Here is a 13,512-nt window from a genome sequence, read left to right as displayed (position 1 = left end):
TGGCGTTCTCGATAGACATAGAGGACCTGTTCTACTCTATTCCGCATGAAGCCTTGTTTACAGCACTCAAACAGCTAGTAGAAGAATACGGTGAAGTCAGCTTCCGCAACGCTGTTAGCATGTCTTTGGAACAATTCCTTGAGCTGTTGAAATTTTACCTTGCGTCGACCGCGATTTGCCACAAAGGACAGTTTTACATTCAGAAAAGTGGTATTTGCATAGGCTCATCTGTGGCGCCTGTTTTATGTAGTATTTTTCTCTCTTTGGACCAGCGCTTAAAAAGTTGTCTCTCCGACCAACGCATTGTGCGCATTTTTCGGTACGTTGATGATTATCTCGTGATGTTAAACCTTTCTTCTAACTCTAGTCTGCCTCAGTCAGTTAGTACTATCCTTAATGTTTTCAAGTGTGAAGGAAAAGGGCTTAATTTTACACATGAATTGCCCAAAGGCAACCAAATCCAGTTTCTGGATATTAGTCTGGAATTTACGCCCTCACATATCTGTTGGTCCTACAACCCCAGAATACACAAGCAGTTACCACCCTTTGACAGCGCGAATTCAAAGTTGGTTAAAAGAGCGATTGTTCACCTTGCCTGCCGTTCAGCCCTAGAAAAGTCATGTGAACACAGAATGAGTTCAAGTCTTAACCGTCGGACTGAGAGGTTGTATGCTGCCGGGTATCCGCCGCAACTGATAGCCTGTGTCTGTGAGAGTCTGCTGCAGAGGATGAAGAATACGAACCGCCAAACGAACGAAGACCGAAAACCAGTGTGTGTCATGCCTTACCTGCACCGAGTGTCTCACAATTTAAAGAAAGTAGCAGGAAGATACGGCGTCGAACTCGTGTTTGCGGCGCCGTGTAAGCTATCTAATCTGTGTGCAATCATGAACCGAGATGATAGACAGCAAAGATGCACCTCAAATCACAGCCTTGAGTACACTGAATGTGCCAGAGAAGTTATTTATCAGGTGCCATTATCCTGTGGAAAGATGTACATCGGACAAACTGGGCGATGTTTTAATGAGAGGGCGGCTGAACATGTTCGCAACCTTTCTACCAACTCAGGAGGAAATTTAGCTTTACATTGCAAGAAGTGCGAAAACAGTGATTGTCAACCGTTTCTCGAAAGCACAGAGTTCCCCGCTACGGCTAGAACCAAAACGGAAAGGGAGATAATTGAGGCCTTCCTAATCGCAAAGAATTCGAAGAATTGTGTGAGCACACCGTCCATTATGCCTTCTGATGAAGAAATCTCGTTTTTAGAAAGGAACACTCTAAACCGTCCTTTTTAACCCTGCACCTGTACTCTTGTTATTTGTTTTTTGCCATCCTTCATAGATTTTAGCCTGGTTTCGCCTTTTCATTGCTCGCGTCGCCTTTACCTTTGTTGTTTGTTGTCTCCATCTTTCACTCTGTTTCGCAGGTTTAGCCTCGGTGTTTTTCTTAGTTCTTAATTCTTTTCAGCCTTTTTTTTTAGTGGTTTTGCACCTTCATCGTTTATTGTTATTACTGTTGGTTCCGCGTCTCATCCCATTGCTGACTAGGTTGCGCTAGTAATACAGCGTTTTGTTGATGACCTCTTTGGTGGTATTGGTTTTATCTTCACTTTTAGGATCTTAATCTTTCGGTTTCCCTTTTCTTTTTCCTTGTATCTAGGTATCAATGGTGCATAAGCTTGCACACACTGGTATAGTTTAGATTGGCGGTCTGGCGGGACGGCACATCATGTACACGTTACTGTCAATACTTATCGGTTTTTATCCCGGCTGTGTCATGTGGTGGTTGTTTAGAGCGTATAAAAGTTAATGCCCGAAGCGTTTTTCGAATAAAAGTTTGAAGTTCTGCGCTCAGTGTGTGTACGTGTTTTCTTCGCGCAGTTTAACCATGAATGAAAAGCACCAACTAGCCCGCCAGAAGACTCTTCTTGAATATATTTACCTCATTGGAAGGAATGATTCCTTGAAATACGTCCTTGTCACCAAATTGTGATGAAGCTTATTTTTTTTCCCCTCTCAAGCTTCCTCAATGACTCCATCACAACAAGAGTCCTTCAGAAGCCGAGCTGAACACAAAAAAAAGGGATGCTCTTCAGCAATTCTAGCAGTCATGCTTCATACTTCTGTCCCTTTAAGACGTAAGTTTATAAAAAAAACGTTTAATCTGATACACTCAGAAACTGCATTCCTCAGTGTCATCATTCTAACAACCTGCGGCAGAAAAATATTCCAGATCTTTGCGGCATGCGTGATCGTGTTGGCGACGACTACGCTTCACCCCGATAATCATTGCAATCTGAGCGTTTCCGGGCGACAGATAAAGATAACCCTTGTGATATCAGCCATCTACGCTTAGCTACACGTGTCGCGGAGAAGTACATCGTGTTTCTAAATTGGGAAAAAAAATTAACTAGAAAACACAATACCGTACGAACGCCCTCTACGCTGATTTTAAAGAATCGGTGTCTTCTCTACTTCCTGTTCATGCCAATAATAGCAACCCTAAGCACACTAAGGTTTCTTAAGCTAATGAGCGGAAGTGTATTGTTACATTTTTAGGAGTTTGTTTCAGAGTTCATCCTGTCATTAGAACACAACTGCAAAACCGAGAAATCTGAAGCAACTCCTTGTCATTTGCATCCAAACTGTGTTTTTCGATATTTACTCACAGCCATTTTTCCACCTAATCGTCTCTCAGAACAATCAGATAGACCACCACTATTAGGTTAGATGAAGAATGTTTTCATAATCATCATCCATCGGTTGCACGACCTGCGCGCGTTCTTCACGAGGCAGCACTCGAGCACGGTAGCCGGTCTCCCATCCCCTCCCGCCGCTGTGCAAGCCGGCCTCCATAGGGTAAGGGAACCCTTTATTTTCGCAGCCTAATTCTGCTGCTCGCAACATTCTCCGATTCCGAACTCTTCGGCCGCAGGGGAACAGCGGCCAGTTCGGTGTCGGGCTTTAGCTCTCGCGCGTTTCTAAGCGATGCGAGAGTCTTCGCTTCTACAATGATACAAACAATGCTTTTCTTCGTGCGGCAGTGACTCTCTTTCCAGCAGTAGTAATGCAACATATCGAGCAGAACTAGCCCGATACTCGAACCGCTTGCAAACTTGTGGAAGCAAAACAAGCCCGTGACGGAGACCATCCGTAGAGTTGCGTTAGGCCTAAAGAGTGTTGCGAGTTGTGGGGAGACAGACGTCTGTGAGACGTTATACTTGCGACCCACCTCGCGGTTAATGTTGAGTTCGAACACTATGGCTGCTCGCGTGCAGCTGCTTCGTGCGTGGGCGTGGGTATACGTCAAGCTACCTTCCCTCCCCGATGCCATCACCTCCTGCGTTGCTTACCAGCAGGTAAAAAGCGTTGCGTCGTTTCTTCATAATTGCTTCCTCTCTTCAGTGTTTTCATATCCTCCATACCTCCCTCATACCATTTAGATAATTTCCGCTTACTTTTCTGATCATTTTACACGTTTTATTCGTAGAATCATACAAGCCCTGCCTGCCTCAGTGTTTTATTGGTTCATTGAAAGGCTGGGTGGTATTACACTATACGAATATGCTTCATGCTTTCCTACCATTGCACGCAGCAAGATGAAATACAGTGTACTTTACTTCTTCCAACAGTATTTCTCTGCAAACACACAGCCCTCTGCTCAGAAAACAACTGGATTTTACCAAACATTTCTAACTACTCCTTAATCTCCTATAAATCAAATCCTGCTTTAGTCATCTGTTTTCTTTACCACTACACAGCTTCTGAATCTCGCTGTTTTGTTTTATTTTAACTGTCAGAAAAGAAAAACGATATACTCGCAGCCTATGGCCGAGGTGGCTCAACGCCTGTTCACGATGCCTGGCGTTGTCAACGATGACAACGATGATGCATAGCAAGCCAAATCCCTAGACCCCAACGAGCCAAGGGACACAATGCCTACACCGCTAGGCTTTGTGACCCTATGCAGCCACTGTCGGCTCCAAGATGTGCACGTCACGATGATCTGTCCCTGCTCACGACCGAGCACCGCCGAAGCCACGATGCATGTAAGCCGTACTCGCACCCACAGCTTTCCGCAGCCATCCGAATAACGTTCATGCAGTAACATGGAAAACGGCCAATGGTTCACGTGTGTAATGTTCCCTTTAACCTCTCGGTGGCAGTTCATCTGTCTGATTTACAACGACATACTCGTCCTACGAATTCGGGTAGCAGAGGTACTGGAGGGGAGTGGAACTGGCTTGACTACTTCTAATTTGAAAGAAGTCAAGCAAGAAAGATTTGTGCTTCCAGTGGAAACAGATCCAAGATCGTTAAGTCTCGTGCTTCAGACTTCGACGATCTGTGACATCTGTTTGTATAGCATACGTCGTTCTCCTCGCGAGCTATTGTGACGCACAGTTACCCTTCGTAGCTATGCGCCTGTATTGCCTTTTCCTAAAACTGTGTTAACCAGCAGAACCTCTACGGCTCGGAAACGTACAGCAGTCTGGCCTCTTTCACGGGCCACTGCGCCTGATATTTTCACGTTTAAGGGAGTGTCTCCGCCCTCATTGACACCACAGACTACTCGGACCAGAAGCGCCACCTCGAAGGTTTCTCCGCATTCCACCGAAGAAGAGGATGGAGTCAGCACTGACGCCCAGCTGTGCACCGTCACCGACGACCTGCCCTCACTTTATCACCGCAACAAGTTGCGCTGGGGGCGAGTCAGCAAACAGCTCAGCGCTAATCCACGCCGGGGGTAAGTGAAGTCACCCGCATATGATTTGCAAATAAAGGCAGGTTAAGACGAAACAGGTGGAGGGTCGGTGCAGCTGTGTAGGTAATACCACGCTAACCACGACTGCCTCTGTTCGTATAAGTGCATAGGTTTAATGTACCTATATCAAAACTTGCGTTGTTAAGGAAAACCTTTGTTTGTTTGTTTTTTGCTTTTAGCCACATACCGTGTCCTGTTTTCGCATCTTCTTATTTTTTTACATGACTGCACTGATCACCGGCAATCACGCAGCGACCTCTGTCGTCCCCCTTTCTTCATTGCATTTTAAACGTATTGCTTCCAAATGAAATTTCAATTGTAAGTCAGCGCCCGTCTGTGTGTCCTCCTTTGTTCTTTCCTCTTACATGCACTGTTCCTGCATATATTCACTACTAACTAGCCCGCCACATCGATGTTATTGGCATAAAGGTGTCGGGGATCCGACACTGTCCAGAGTAAGCCGTCAAAATATTTTTTTTTTTTGTCGGCAATGTACGCCTAGACTAAGTTCATTTTGGGCGATTTAATATACATACCCGCTTTTTAATTTCTAACTGTATATTTTAGATGTTTCCAAAAATCTCCTGAAAAATGCGAGCCCTCAGGCGCTTAGCTTACCATTTTGATGTTCACAGTGCCTCCGTTTATTAATTCGACGATAGTTTGGAATTTCAGCTCTTTTTGAATGAGAAAAAAGCTTTGCGGAAGCCATGGGTTTCACATTTAACACTCCAAAAGAAAAAGAATCACAATGTGTTCAAAACGTAACACAGTTCAGGTGCTTGCTAATGTGACTGGAGAGGATACCTTTCAGTAGATTCGTGTATAGTGTGCTCCTATTGATGCACGCACTGTGCCCGTGCTGTGCAGGTGTGACCACGTATTCGCTGATTGCCGTATAGGCCTCGAGTCCGAGTTCCGCGGGCGCGAGTGCGAGCAGCGGCCCACTGCCGGAAGTGTCCCCATCGCGGAGACGATGAGGAATAACTGCCCGGCCTGCGCTACCTACGGCGTGTGGCGCACGCTCCACCACCTGCAGCGCGACGTGCACAACCAGGGCTTGGCGCTCCAGCTCCTATAGGCGGCCGCCTCGAGGTGCGGGCTGCTGTGTTTCGATACGAGATCACGGACGGCCTGCCTAACCCCGAGAAGCGGCCCCGGGCGCGCGTCGCTGCTCCGATGCCTGATCTCGTCGGACATCGACAGTTCAAGGGGACGTGCTGCCCGAATTTTTTTTCTCCCACCATCTCCGTCTGGCCTGAGTTCATTTTTCATTTCTGCAGAAGCTGGAAGGCATACCAGTTGCCCGACTCCATGATGTCACTGCAGTGCTATTTATTGGTCGATCCTTTACCTAGCAAGCCAAGAAACACCCAAGCTTGGCCGTAATATTTATAGGAAATTTCAGATAAACCTCGCCATACCAGTGGAGTCACGCTACCATCGGCAAGAAGATCTCGACGGCAGTACGGATATTGTCGAAGCAGGCACTACCGCTTGACTTAAGCCTGTATTTATGCAAATGAGGCTGATAACCCCACGATCTGCAACGTCTTGTTCGCAGATGGGCTTGTGTGCCGCACCCCGACAGTTTTGGCGCTTTCTGAACAGTCTCTTTCTTTCCTCATTACCTCATCTACATACCTTGCTTCAAACCAGAGCAAGAAAAGCTTGCGCGAGAATTCTGAACCAGTTTATTCTGCTCAGCGCAAGATGACACTGCGGTACCCTACCTGTTTCGAGTCTTTCTACAGCTCGCAGACAACACGCAGAGTTCATGCAAAGAAACACCGGCTACCGAGTGATGGCGTAAGACGTGGCTCCTTCGCTTGGACAATCAGGAAGCAGCCCACAGCGTTCGACCGCAGTTCTTGTCGACCTGCCGTTGCGATTTGTTCCACGCCGACGTTGTGAGCTGTGCCCTTAGCAAGCCGCTGCAACTTCCATCCGGACGCACTGTCCTCGACTCATAATCGCTATTAAATGCACTCAAAAGACCGTTAGGGGAGTAGCGAAACCACTCCACTATACCTGAGCTATGACGGCCATGGGTAATAAATCGGTTGGGCAAAGTGCCTCACAGCCTGGCAATGCTTGTGATAGCTTGTGTACGAAGTTGTATAAACCCGCACAGAAGTAATCGCAGAACACAGACTTGAATAGCCCATCCCGTAGTTTAGAGAGGTTTGTAGTTTTTAACACGTATTTGATCGTTTCTCCAGTAATGAACAACCGCTTATCATTGACCCGTGACATAGCACAGCACCGATCTAATGGTTTGGTCCCAAAGCGACTCAGGCTATGAGGGATGCCGTAGTGAAGGGCTTCGGAAATTTCCACCGCATGGGGCTCATTAACGTGCACTGACATCGCACAGCACACCGGCTTCTAGAATTTCCCCTCCATCGAAATTCGGCAGCCGCGGGTGGGGTCGAACCCGCACCTTTTTCTGGTCAGCAGCCAAGCGCCGTAACCAGGTGCCGTAACTGAGCCACTGTGGCGGAGACAGCACGGACCTAAGGGTCTTCACCATGACCGCAGTTAGGAACAGACGCGGGTTCAAGGCGATTTTCAATGCATTCGCCACGTATTTTTTTACGCTGCATCCCCGCCTCCCCCGCGTTGGCAGCCGGTGCGCTCGCTCCAAATTTTCCCTTCTGATCAAAGCAGTTTCGGAAAGAATTCTTCCTAAATAACTGTCCTGGAAGGCTGAAGCAGCATTATTTGTCTACCCTGCCCATCGACCACAATGCTCTCGCATGGCGCGACTTCATTGTTCGGCGATTGTGGCCAGAAGCTTTCTACTTAGCCGGTCTGGTTTCGTCGAGACCTGTGCTTAATAGAACAGAATTACAGCCTCTTGTAAATCAGACCCTGCGGTTGGACCTGCGGGCGCATTCTCCCCGCCGTAAAAAAGATAAAGGTAGCTCCCACACTCAAACGAGTCATTTAACCATGTCTGGCGGCAACGCGCAGCACTGAATTTCTTCTTTGGAACGCACAACCCACAGCAGCTTCCTTAGACACAGAACTCATATTCAGCGATGACAGCACGGCTTGAGTTGACGTCCCGTGATACTCCATGGCATACGGCTTGCGGGATATCCTACGTGTGCTACATCGCGATATGTCTGCCTGATGTGGACCGTCATCGAGAGCACTTTACTCTGAGACATACCGAACATACCTGAAAGGAGGCCATTGGAGCAAAGTGAGACCAGTTCTGACTATATGGCTAGTGACTATTAAAAGATGTTAGTGCGTAAGCCCTAATTTCATGGGTACCAACCGTAAGAAAAATTGTCCGTTGTCTAATCCGTTCGTTTGCAGCTAGCCTATCTCGAACAAAATTTTAGGGACTGCGCGCTCATCGTCGTCTTCTACGTGGCACTAATCCAGTGGTTCTGACCCCAGCAAAATTGCAATTTTCATGTCAGCAGCTGGCCTAGCGCGACCGCTGCGTTCCGCGGCACTGTCCGTCCAACCTCGTCTTCTACGTAACAGAAATCTGTGCTCTCGCACTCATAGAATGTAATAAACATTCTCTGTAGCTTTTCTTTCTTACGATTCTGTCTTTTAATTGAGCTAGAAATCTCTTTTGCAAAATGCACCCCCCCCCCCCCCTCCTTCCCGTTGGTGTTGATTAGGTCCGTCTCCCAGGACTTTATTGAGGCCTGTATGAACACGATTTATTGTTCTGGTTGTAGTCTTCTTTTGCGTGACATAAGTAGAGGAATATCACGAAGTATACTGAATTACAAAAAATCTTCACGTAGAAACATTGTGGTACGCCAGTTTGACAGGCACGTTGCTTTCTCAACACGGCTTTCCGTTTAATGCAGTTGGCTTGATAGAAAAACCATTTGCGATACCTTTCTTCTTTTAAAGTCTGCGAAACCAGCAGGCGTACAGAACAGTTATTATAAGCTGTGAACGGACAGCAGATATGAGCGCACAAGAGGATCAAATTTTTTATCTTCTTGTGAACTGTCCACAGCCACTGCCCGTCTTTGTTTCGGTTTTCTCAGACGTGCGATATGTGGCTAAACATACGTTTCGATTAATAAAGAATCGCAGCAAAAATACTTTTCCGCTTGGGGCAGTTTGAATACGCCGCGCCGGTACATACTGCCGTAGAGCTCTGTCTTGTTTATTATTGCGAAAGCAATACTAGTTGCACTTTCAGCCCGTCACGTAGCGAGGCTGGTAGCTACCATATTAGCATACTGGATTGGACTGGATTGGATTGTATAACCGATGCATTACCACAAGTCTAGCCACAAGCTCCACCACCAGCTACACTACCAGCTGAACCATGGCGTAGGTACGGATATTGCTTTCGTAATTACCGGGCTTAACCAAGCTAAGCCACAGCCATTTTTTGTGCGCATTTAATGCCACCGGCACGAAGCTCTATCCATTTCTTTGTAATGCAAGGCGCGAACAGATTTGATGATAGGTGTAAAGTAGCAGTTTTCGCTAGTCTGACCCGAAATGCAGCGAAGATCTTCGCTGAATCCACTCTCCAAGAGGTCATCATTGACGATAACATAGAAGCTCGAGTCCGCTATATCCCTTGACCGCTTCAAGTGACTTCCATAACCCTCTCCGACTGCACTGCTTTCGCGGACAACCCGCGGGATGTCATGCACGACATTGTACAGGAAGACCTGCGTCGCCTGTTTCCATTTTTTAACCAGTCTCAAGTAGCAACACTCGTGGAAATCGTACGCGAAGAAGTGCAGCTTGCGTTTGGCTCCCCGTCAAAGATGCCTCCGGCGGAAGCTCCAGCCATGACATATGCTACTGCAGTACAGAGTCCCCAGCCCCAACTACAAACCTTGCGTCCTTTTCGACGGGAACCAGTCGTTCAAGAACACCACCCCCCTGTCGCCTCCCACCCTGCCTACAAGCGACACTCAAGCAACCAGAAAATTAAACACCTGGAGGACTTCCGACAACCACCCGATGTGCTTTCATTGCGGTGAGGCCGCCCATAGTCTTCGTTACTCTTCGTACCGACATGCTGGTTTTCGTCGTTTTGCCATTGACGCTCCACAACTGCGCTTCGGCCAAAGCCCGCAAGAAATTCTAGACTACCTGCGTCGAGGGGAGTACGTTGTTTTGATAAATATTTTGCGAAACTTTTTTACATATGATGGTTTCGAAACCAGCAGGTGTACAGATATGCTTCGTGTATGGGCAGCAATCTGGGACAGGACATAAGAGGATCAAGTTTTTTCTCTCCTTCTCCCTTGTCCCAAACTGCTGCGTGTGTGTTTTTCTCTCTCTCTCTTTTAGAAGTACATGATACATCTACATCGTAAGCTTCGATTAACAAATAATCGCACGAAAAATACTCTCTGTGGGGGCAGCGTGGTCGCACCCAGCCGGAACATACTTAAGGTCATCCAACCTCAACTGCGTTCACATCTGACCTTATCTAACTTACCTTCTTGGAAGGAAAAATTTCTTAAAATATGTCCTTGTCACTAAATTGTGATCAAGCTTATTTTTTTTCGTAGCCCTAGCTTCTTCAATGACTCCATCACAATACGGCTCGTAAGAAGCCAAGGAGAAAACAAAAAAAAAACAACGTTCTTCCAGCAATTCTAGAAGCCGCGCTTCATACTTCCGAAAGACACTTTAAAACGTATGTTTCGTGGAATACACTCAGAAACTGTCTTCCTCAGTGTCATAATTCCGACATCCTGTGCCAGGAATATATTCGAGATTACTGCGACAAGCATAACGGCGTTGACCACAACGACGTTATTAACCCCAATAATCACTGCGATCTCAGCATTTCCGTACGACAGATCAAGATAATCCTTGTAATAAAAGCAATCTACCCTTAGCTGCGTGTGTCTCGGAGAAGTATATGGTGTTTCAAAGCTGGGAAAAAAAATTAACTAGAAAACACAAAAACGCACGAACACCCTTCTCGCTTATTTTAAAGAATCCTTTTCTTCTCTACTTCCTTTCCATGCCACTAATAGCAACCCTACAGTACAGCAAGGATTCCTAAGGTAATGAGCGGAAGTGTATTGTTACTCTTCTATGAGTTCGTTTCATAGTTCATCCTGCCATTAGAAAGCATCTGCAAGAACAGACATATGAAGCAATACCATGCACATCCAAGCTGTGCTTTTTTTTTTTTTCAAATATTTACGCAGAGCCCTTTTCCATCCCATCGTCCCCCTGAATAATGACACAGACCACCACTGTTAAGTTCGAAAAAGCACGTTTTCATAATCATCATCCGCAGACTGCACTACCGCTGCGTTCTTCACGAGGCAGCTCTCGTGCATGGCAGCCGTTCCTTCATCCGCTCCAGCAGCTGTGCAAGACGACCTCCGCAGAGTAAGGGAACTCTTTTTTTTGCTCAGCCTAATTAAGCTCCTCGCCACTTTCCCCGGTTCCGAACTCTTCGGCCGCAGGGCAACGGGGGCCTGTCCGGTGTCGGGCTTTAGCTGTCGTGCATTCCGAAGCGATGTGAGGGACCTCGATTCCGCAGTGATGCAATCAATGCTTTTGCTTGTGCGGCAGTGACTTTCCCGCAGTAGTCATACAACAGAATATATCCAGCAGAACGAAAGCGATACTGGAAGGGCTTGAGACTTCATGGAAGCAAAAATGGGTCACGTCAGAGGCTTCCGTAGTTGCGTTAGGCCTAAAGAGTGCTGAGAGTTGTGAGGAGACCTCTGTGAGCCATTATGCTGATGATCCACCTCGCGGTTATTGGTCGGATCAAACAGAATGGCTGCTCGCGTGCAGCTGCTTCACGCATAGCTCGTACGCTAAGTTCCATCGCACTGCAGCACACAACACGATTTATTTGATTTTAAGAATGCTTTCAGTGGCACGAACATTAGCGTGAATAGACGAGGTAACCATGCTCACAGATTTGGGTGGTTCAGATGACAACGGAAGCCACTGATCATCTATGATACGCATCATTAAATCAGTGACATTCAAGTGGACAGTTCTGTAATACCCCATAGTCGGTAGCAACTCAAAAACCCACCGGCAAAAACCCCTCAAAAGGGGCCGTCCTGCGAACGGCGTCCAGTGGTAGTCAGGACGTCGCGGTTAATCCCATTTCACTCAGCCAGCCGACAGCCCCCAACGATTTCAAGCTAGGGGATTAACCACGACGTCATGAGAACCAGCGAATAACTGCCAGGCTTTTAGTCCTGTGCTAGTTCAGTTAGTTATCCATCTATGTTTTACAGCTCCTGGGCTTACGTCAAGCCGCCTTCCCTTTCCGACACCATCACCTCCTGCGTTGCTATTCAGCAGGTAAACAGCTTTGCGTCGTTTCTTCGTAATTTTTTTCTCTGTTCAGTGTTTTCCATATCCTCTGTACCACCCTCGAAGCCTTTATAATACTTCCAGTAGTTCCTCAGGTAATGTTGGACGTTTTAGTCTTAAAATCTTAAAGCCCCTCAGAGCTCTATGATTCCTCGGTTGATTTAAAGGCTCGATGGTATTACACTATGCGGATATGTTCCATCCCTTCCTTCCATTGCACGCAGCAAGAAGAAAAACAGAGTACTTTACTTTCGCCCGCACAATTTCTCCCTAAACACCCAGCTCTTTGCTCAAACAGCAAAGAAATTTAGCCAAACATTTCTACTTATTTGTTCATCGCTCAAAAATAAATTCCTAGTGTATTCATCTGGTATTTTTTCTTGCGTAAAAACTTTTTGAACCTCTCGTTTTTGGTTTAACTGTCAAAGAAAACCGCTATGCTCGCAGGCTATGGCGGAAGTGGTTCAACGCCTGTTCACGATGCGTGGAGTCACCAACGATGACTGCGTCGGAGAGCAGCAACCAAACTCCGTCGACCCTGTCGAGCCCAACAACACGCTGCCGACGCCGCTGGACTTCGTGACCCTATGCAGCCACTGCCGGCTCCAAGATGCGCACGTCACGCTGATCTGTCCCTGTCCACGACCCAGCACTGCCGACGCCACGATGCGTGTAAGTCACACGCGAACCTGCAGATTACTGCAGCCTTCCTGCAAACATGCAAAACGGCCAATCATTCAATTCTGGAAATTTCGTTCGCTCCCTCTGTGGTTTATCTCTTTGGTTTACCACAACAAGTCTTGCGAATTCGGGTGGCACAGTTGCCGAAGTGGAGTAGAAGTGAATTTGCTACCGACAACACCAAAGAAGTCACGCGAGGAAGATTCTCGCATCCGGTGGAGACAGATCAACGGCCGCGAGGTCACGTGCTTGAGACTTCGATGATCTGTGACCTTTGTTTCTCGTTGTTTCCAAGCCTGGTATTGTAACGCACAGCTATCCTTCGTAGCTATGCGCCTATATCACCGTATCCTAAGGCTGTGTTAATAAGCAGAATCCCTACAACTCGGAAACGTACAGCAGTCTGGCCTCTTTCACGGGCCGTGTTTCTAATATTATGACATCTTGGGAGCGACTCCGCCGTTATTGCAACCGCAGGCTCCTGGGATCGTAAGCGCAGCCGCCAAGCCTGCCCCGAATTCCACCGAAGAGCAGGATGCGGTCAGCACCGACGCCCAGCTGTGCACCGTCACCGACGACCTGCCCTCACTTTACCACCGCAACAAGTCGCGCTGGGAGCAAGTCAACAAACCGCTCAGTGCTGATCCACGCCGGGGGTGAGTGAAGTAACCCACATACGATTCGTGAAAAAGGGAGAGGGTTAGACAAAACACGTGAAGGGTTGGTGAACGTGTGAATGTAATTTCGCGCTAA

The sequence above is a fragment of the Amblyomma mixtum genome, chromosome 5 (assembly GCF_055824585.1).
Source record: "Amblyomma mixtum isolate Tamu chromosome 5, ASM5582458v1, whole genome shotgun sequence".
Taxonomy (NCBI): Eukaryota; Metazoa; Arthropoda; class Arachnida; order Ixodida; family Ixodidae; genus Amblyomma; species Amblyomma mixtum.
This window is presented reverse-complemented; position numbering follows the sequence as displayed.